General features: G+C 33.8%; 1 pseudogene; it reads left to right on the forward strand.

Annotated features, from left to right (window-relative positions):
- Positions 1-5608: 5608 nt before the first annotated feature.
- Positions 5609-7506, forward strand: LOC112010052 (cytochrome P450 71A1-like; annotated as a pseudogene).
- The last annotated feature ends 648 nt before the right edge of the window (positions 7507-8154 follow it).

Raw genomic sequence — 8154 nt, forward strand, 5'->3', positions numbered from 1 at the left:
AGTGAGGGGCGCCCAGTGGGTTTAGGGAGACCCCCCGCTGGGTCCATATATTCCCGGGACGACCCACGTTGCAGAGGGCCATCCCCCCCCCCCACAATTAAAAAAAAAAAAAAAAACTAGTATAAAAAAAATTAAGATTTGCCTTTTAATATTATATATATATATATATATTGTCTCTCTCTCTAAAATATTTAGATTATTAACCTACAAGAAAATAAATAAAATCCATGCCCCTTTAACTACAAAAACAAAATAAAAAAATAAATATGGACTAAACAAAAATCGCGCACAAAATAAGAAACAATTATTTTGTAAGTTATACTTTGTTGATATGCTTTATAATATGAATGTTTAAGAAATACTTATTTTGTATGTAAGTATTTTGTTAAATATAAATAAATATTAGTTTTATTTTCATATTTTTTTTTTTTTTTTTTGTTTAAGCTTTGGCCCCCTCAAGTATAAATCCTGGTTCTGTCCCTGATTATATATAATATTATATATAGTTATATATATTTTATTTTTGTAATTAGGCCCTCCTTTCAAAACTTAGGTCCCACTTCCCAATTAACCTAGCAAATACAACCCAAATAGCAACTATCTAATCCAAAAATTTAATAAAAATAATAAAAATATTCATAGTAGTAATTGTATTTTAGCACACAAAATTTAAAAAAAAAAAAAAAACTATTTTACCATGAAAGAATAAAAAAAATCATGTGTTATTGGAGAAGCTAAAGCTAAAAATAAAATTATATTTCTTCCTTGAATTAAAAAAACTTAAATTATCTCCCTTATTTTATTATTTTAATGAGTTGTGTATATTATTTTAAATGAAGTGAAAAAAAAAATAAAGCATTTGATATTGGGTGTATTGTAAAGTGAGGAGGTAACATAAATAAAATAACTTTTTGAGGTGCTAAAAGCTAAAAATTTTAGCACTACCACTGTGAATACCCTAACTTCAACCCCAAAAAAAAAAAAAAAAATCCTAGCCAGCCCAGTATTAAAAAAAAATTATTTTATTTTTGTTTTTGTCTTTGTTAGTAGATAATTGCATCTTAATGTAATTAGAAACAAAAATTTTGTGTAATTTTTTAATATTATATGGGGGAGTTTATTTTATTTTATTTTATTTTTATAATATTTTAACTCCGGCCCCAGCGAGCTTAAAATCTTAGGTCCGTCCTAATTATGCTAATCTATAAATCCCCCACATGTGGTTCACATCTCATTTGTGAATGAAATGCAGTACACCAATTGTACTGAATAATTTCTAATCATAATAGGATTTTATAATAGGGAACTTCTCATATTAAATGTGATAGCAAATTAAAGAATTATTATTACCATAAGGTAGTGATGCAGAAGTTGCTGGAAAATCACCCAAGAGAAACAATACTGCCACTAGGGCTGCCATCAACTTTGCTGGAAAGCTAAAAACATTAACTTCTTGAAGCTAGTGATCAATTGACATTTCTTATGAGCCAGAACCACGAGTCTTATTAGGAAAATGAGAGAGCGAGGATCAAGATTTAAAGGGAAGAGCCTCCCGCAGGTGAGATTCTATCCAGATATTTTTAGGCGTAGTATTATTATGTTGGCGGTAGGGTTGAACAAGAGATAGTGCTTCAATGTCATTTATTTTGCACACTACTTTCAGTAGTGCCAGGTTAGTTGGATAGCACTGTCTTATAATGCGTTTTTTGTCAACATTTTTTTTTTTGGTTGGAATATTCGGCTTTTATTAATTGGATTTTTGGATTCATAAAATGGGTTAGATATGACTCAGTTAATATACCTAGAGGAGGGCTTGTTAATATCTTGTGGTCATATTCAGTGTTGGCCTTTGGTACACATTTTATTATGTGTATGCTACAGTTTAATGTGAGGTATAGTGTTGGGTTTTAAGTATGATCTATAATGGGTGGTGTGGAGCGCAAAAAGTATAACTAACGGATTTAACGGGCTTTGATATGCTACTTTTTGTTTATAGGTGGGATGCAAGATTAACTTTTAAATATCCGTTATAAGATAAATAATGATAGTTAGATCAGTCTCTAGTGTGATGTGAATGTATTCAATTAGAAAAAGCCTTGAAATGGCTAAGTGTTCATCCTTGGGTTTAGTTTGAGGATGAGGTTACAATTAGATAATCTCTCTTCTTTCAGTTTTCAAAAAACCTCCCTGATCCAGGTGCTTCTTGGCTTTATATAGTTAGCCAAAATGCATCTGGACTCTACATTTGAAGAGTTAGAATCAGACTTTCTTGATACTTGTCCCATCAAGGCCTTGCTAGAAGGTTTTTACACTAAAGTATGAGCTATGTGGGCACTATTCAAGGTTGTTTCCCCATTAATGCGACCAGCTAATTAGTGGTTGCAATGTATTTAATACAGAGGAGATGGCTGCTTTGTTCTTCCTTCATCTTCTCTTTCTTGCTTAATGCCGAGTTACCATTTTCGACCCTCGGTTTGCATTGTGCTCCTTTTAACTCTGACTCTTGACTTTCCAAAGTTAAGTAGGTGTCCTCAAAGCCCTCGTCAACTATGGCCATTCAACCTCTACATGAGTTAGGTGAGTACTTTCTGAGGACATCCTACCAATATTTCCTGAGGTTTGACTCCATAGAAATGCCCTTACCTATTTTATCAATTGTTTTGGATCCTTGTCCCCCCACAGGTGGATATTTATTGTATATAATATAAGACTAGTTCCCCCTCTCCCCTCCTAATAACATTAGACAAAACCCTAGATCGTTTGTTCAAGAAATAGTTCAAGTTCAACTATCGTTTGACTGACCTTCAATTATTGAAGAGCAATCGAAAAAATTAACGTGTCTTAATTCTATTGAAGTATTCTATATAAAATGTTTCAAAAAAAAAAAAAAGTATTCTATATAAAGGATTACTATGTATGACTTCTTCATGGCTAGAAAGGTAGAAATAGAGCCCTAAATAGAGAAAATATTGTAGCCTCCGTCTTGAGATCTGAGTTCTAAAAGCAATATCTTTATCAGTTGGTGTCATCAAATTAAAGTTTGAAACCAGAATTTGTAATGTATCACTGCCGTAAATCGAGGAGAGTTTGGTCGTGAAGTGCGAGTGAATCATCTGTGAAGCATCTAGATAATTAAAGAGTTCAGAGATTCTGAAAATGTAAAGGGTTTTTGTAGCAAGGTAATCAATTGAGATTATAATCTAAATAAAGGTTTTACGCTAGATTGTAAAAACGTCACTTGATTATTATGGATTGCTTATTGGGGAAGGTTTCCCTCGTATTTGGTTTTCTCGTTAGGGTGTTGCTGCATCAATTTTCTACTTTGTAACCATATGAGTGGCTTGATTTTATTGCTTTATAATATTGTGTATGTTAATTTGTGGTAATTAAGCTATAATGAGCCAGTACTACGAGTCTTAATAGGACAATGAGAGAGCCAGGATCAAGATTTAAAGGGTAGAGCCTTCCACAGGTGAGATGCTATCCAGATATTTTTATTCGTATTATTATTATGTTGGTGGTAACTGGTAAGGTTGAACAAGAGATAGTGCTTCAATGTCATTTATTTTGCGCACTACTTTCAGTAGTGCTAGGTTTGTTGGATAGTACCGTCTTATAATGCGTTTTTGGTCAACTTTTTTTTTTTTTTGGGATGGAATTCGGCTTTTATTAATTGGATTTCTGGATTCATAAAACGGGTTAGATATGACTGAGTTAATATACCTAGAGGAGGGCCTATTAATATCTTGTGGTCAAATTCAGTGTTGGCCCTTGGTATGCATTTTATTCTGCGTATGCTACAGGTTAATATGAGGTATAGTGTTGGGTTTTAAGTATAATCTATAATGGGTAGGGTGGTGTGGAGGGCAAAAAGTATAACTAACGGATTTAATGGGTTTTGACGTGCTACTTTTTGCTTATAGGTGGGATGCAAGGTCAGATTCACTTCTAATCATATTTAGAGATTTAACTACTCATAGTTATGCAAAATAAATCCATAAATTTTTTTTTCCTACACATCTAAATGAACTAAAAAAAATAAAGATGACATCTCAAATCCCTCAAATTTGAGATGTCAATCCCGTAAATTTTGGAGTTTTTTTTTCACCATCAACTTTCATATCACTTTTAAGTTTTAACCTCTAAAATGTTTTATTCTGAATTTTTCATGAACTACAAAATTGTAGGTCTTTTAGTCTTGTTTCCAACACCACAATAATCAGCCCAATCGGACAAAAATTTATGGTAAAAATATCGAGACTGCCTCGAATCTTCCTTCCAGGATTCTTTCTAAACTTGGCTTTGATTTCATTTGTTCTTCTCTTGCTTTTGAACTCCCACATGATTTTTTTGACTTACTGGACTCACTAGTTATTCTCCTTCTAGCCACGTCTCGGAGCACAAATTGGGTGGACTCGTTTATTTCTTTTCATTCCATCCGATGTCCCTGTACGACTTGAAAGCGTGGACCCAATCTGTCCCAGCATTGGGCTTGGTCTTGGAACGGGTGTGAGAATTCACATCTAAAAGATGTGTGTGAGAATTCATATCTAAAATATCCAACCTAATCTACTCCCACGTGATTTTTTTGACTTACTGACTCACTAGTTATTCTCCCTAGCCACGTCTCGGAGCAAAATTGGGTGGACTCGTTTATTTCTTTTCATTCCATCCGATGTCCCTGTACGACTTGAAAGCGTGGACCCAATCTGTTCCAGCATTGGGCTTGGTCTTGGAATGGGTGTGAGAATTCACATCTAAAAGATGTGTGTGAGAATTCATATCTAAAATATCCAACCTAATCTAACACTGTTATTATTATTGAATCTCATATGAGCCTATCATTATCAATAACTATTTTACTATCTACTATTAACAATTTGTCACTTTACTTAATTGTAAAGTGAAAAAATATCATTTTGCATTACTTTATAACCATTATTTTTTACACATATCAACAATTGATGCAAAAATATCTACATTTTTAAAAATGATGACATTTTAACATATAAAAGTAGATGTGAAATAAGTGACATGAGAGTGCATTATGTGGTGACTCTACACTTATTTATTGGGGGGCATTAAGGCCAAAATCAGCTCCCTTAGCCACAATGTGGGTCCATCTCAAACTATAAAATCTTTTTAGAAATGGATGTGGAAATAATTACTAGATCATGATGAAATAACCCACTAATGTGGGTCCATCTCAAGCTATCTCCACTTTTGAAAAATAAAATTTCGAGAGAGAACTGTCTAATACGATAACTAAATTTCATAAATATTCTATAAAATCAAGTTTATTTAGTCTACAATACATACTAATTAAATGGCTCCCAAAAAGAAATTGTTTTATTGAAAAAGTTCCCCACCTTCCCAAATCTTTATTAGTGTCCTCTTAGTTGAATTTTCAAGTACTTTAATCAATGAAAAAAAATATCCGACAACAATAAATTTTACTAGTTGAGCTAACTCGAACCACAAGTTATATCAATTCCTTAATTAACTTCTCCCCTGGGTATTACCTCCCAAAAAAAAAAAAAAAAAGTCATTACTATAGGTTTCTATATATATCTTGTGATTGGAGTTGTTAGTTGCATTGTGGTAAACACTTAAAGAGGAAATAGCTATTCTACTGTTGTTCCAACAATCATGGCAAGAGATATACAAAATAACTTTCATTCCCCTCCTCCCTCTTCTTTTCCTTTTCTATTTTCTTTATGTTTTCAAATGCATTAGAAGTAGTGGAAAACCCAATTTACCTCCATCCCCACCAAAGCTACCAATCATTGGCAACCTTCACCAGCTTGGCTCACTTCCACACCGTTCTCTTCAAGCACTCTCTAACAAGTATGGCCCTATAATGTTCTTCTATTTCGGCCACGCACCAACACTTGTCGTGTCATCTGCAGATATGGCAAAAGAAATGATGAAAACACATGACATTGTTTTCTCAAACAGGCCAAAAACCACAGCTATCGATTCCTTGTTCTATGGATGCACAGACCTATCATTCTCATCCTATGGTGAATATTGGAGGCAAGTGAGGAAAATTTGTGTCCTAGAACTTTTGAGCCTCAAAAGAGTGCAATCTTTCCAATATACAAGGGAAGAAGAAGTTTCTATATTGATTAATAAGGTACGTGACTTGTGCCTCAAAGGGGTTTCTATTAATCTAAGTGAGTTATTGATTGAAAACTCTAACAACATTGTTACAAGATGTGTGTTTGGCAAAACGTTTGGAGAAGTGGATGGTAAGGGCAAGTCTTCAGAACTACCAAGAAAGGTAATGGTGCTACTAACAGCTTTTTGTTGGGAGGATTTTTTCCCTTTCTGGGTTGGATTGATATTCTAACGGGATTTAAACCAAGCCTAAAATCCACTTGTGGAGAACTAGATGTTTTTCTTGATCAAGTGGTTGAAGAACACAAGACAATGAAAAAGGATGATGATGAACATCCCAATAAGAAAGATTTTGTGGATATTCTCCTCCAACTTCAAAAGAACGGCATGCTTGACTTTGAGCTTAGCCATGACAACCTCAAAGCAATCCTAGTAGTATTTCTCTCTCTCTCTCTCTCTCTCTCTCTCTCTCTCTCTCTCTTAGACACTCTATTCTTAAAATTTTATGCTTTTGAAATTGATAATGTATAAAGTGCAACTTGCCATGTCATTTAAAATTCTAAATGATGTAGCATAGGATATATCTTTAGATTTATAATATTTAATCTAACCATAAAAAAATAATTCACTTTAGATGAAGGTGATCTAGCTACTACCATTGGAAACATACCTAAAGTTTTAATTTGCCATAATTTCAGGACATGTTTGTTGGAGGAAGTGATACAACTTCAACAACTTTGGAATGGGCAATGGTAGAGCTCATAAGAAATCCAAGTATTATGAAAAGAGCACAAGAAGAGGTAAGAAGAGTGGTGGGAAATAAGTTGAAGATAGATGTCAATGATATCAATCAAATGGATTACTTGAAATGTATCCTCAAAGAAAGTCTAAGATTGCATCCACCAGTTCCTCTTTCTGCACCTCGAGAAACACTAGAAAGTTTAAAATTTGGAGGTTATGATATTCCACCAAAAACAAGAGTATTTGTAAATGTATGGGCAATCCAAAGGGACCCTAAACTATGGGACAGGCCAGATGAATTCATCCCAGAGAGATTCAAAGATAGCCCAATTGATTTCATAGTTCAAAATTTTGAATTCATCCCATTTGGAGGTGGAAGAAGGGGGTGCCCAGGATTGACATTTGGTATTGCTGTAGTGGAATATGTGCTTGCCAACCTTTTATGTTGGTTTGATTGGAGGTTGCCTACCATTAATGCACAGGGAGAAGACCTGGACATGATTGAAGTTAATGCTCTCACAGCATTTAGGAAAAATCCTCTCTATCTTGTACCAATATTGCACTCTTCTTGATCTTTCCATTTATAGGTCATCCTTATGCATATTCAATCCCTACTTAATCTTTCCTCATTATCTTGTTGTGTTTTAGAATCTATTGTCTTCTCTTACTTATTGAAATAAATATAAAGAGACTTCAACAGTCATTACAAGAAAAAGAGGCTATTGCAGTAGGCCAAAAGCGTCGCTAAAGGTACATCTGACCTTTAGCGGTGGGTGCTATTGTGGTGCTTCATCTCGTCACTATTGAAATGCCACTGTAGCTCTATTGCAATGGTAACAAAAAGCACTGCTATGTCATTTCTAATTCGAAACTACAATGATGTTACAAGCCACCAAGGCCAATTGTTTTGCTCAAATTAAAATTTTCTTTTTTCATGTTTACATTATGTCCCAATATGGCTGCATAGATTACTGTAATATATAATAATAATAATAATAATAATAATAAATGAAGCATTCATGCTCTGGGTCTTGCTCCTGCTGTCACTCTCATCGTAGCGTCTGGTAAGCTACATTGAAAGTGTGAAAAACAATGAAAATGTACCTAGAAAATTGAATAGCAAAAGGTGACGAAGGACACCAAGTCTAAGTTACCTTAAACACAAATCATCATGAAACACAGAAAAAAGTTTAACATACAAAGCAATGGGATTAGGTTGAAATATGGTTTATAAGATTGTTTTAATAGAAGTTAAAATGTGATTAGGCAGACATAAGTTAGAATTGTTAGGAT

Source organism: Quercus suber, unplaced genomic scaffold (genome assembly GCF_002906115.3).
Source record: "Quercus suber isolate HL8 unplaced genomic scaffold, Cork oak 2.0 scaffold_66, whole genome shotgun sequence".
NCBI classification, from domain to species: domain Eukaryota; kingdom Viridiplantae; phylum Streptophyta; class Magnoliopsida; order Fagales; family Fagaceae; genus Quercus; species Quercus suber.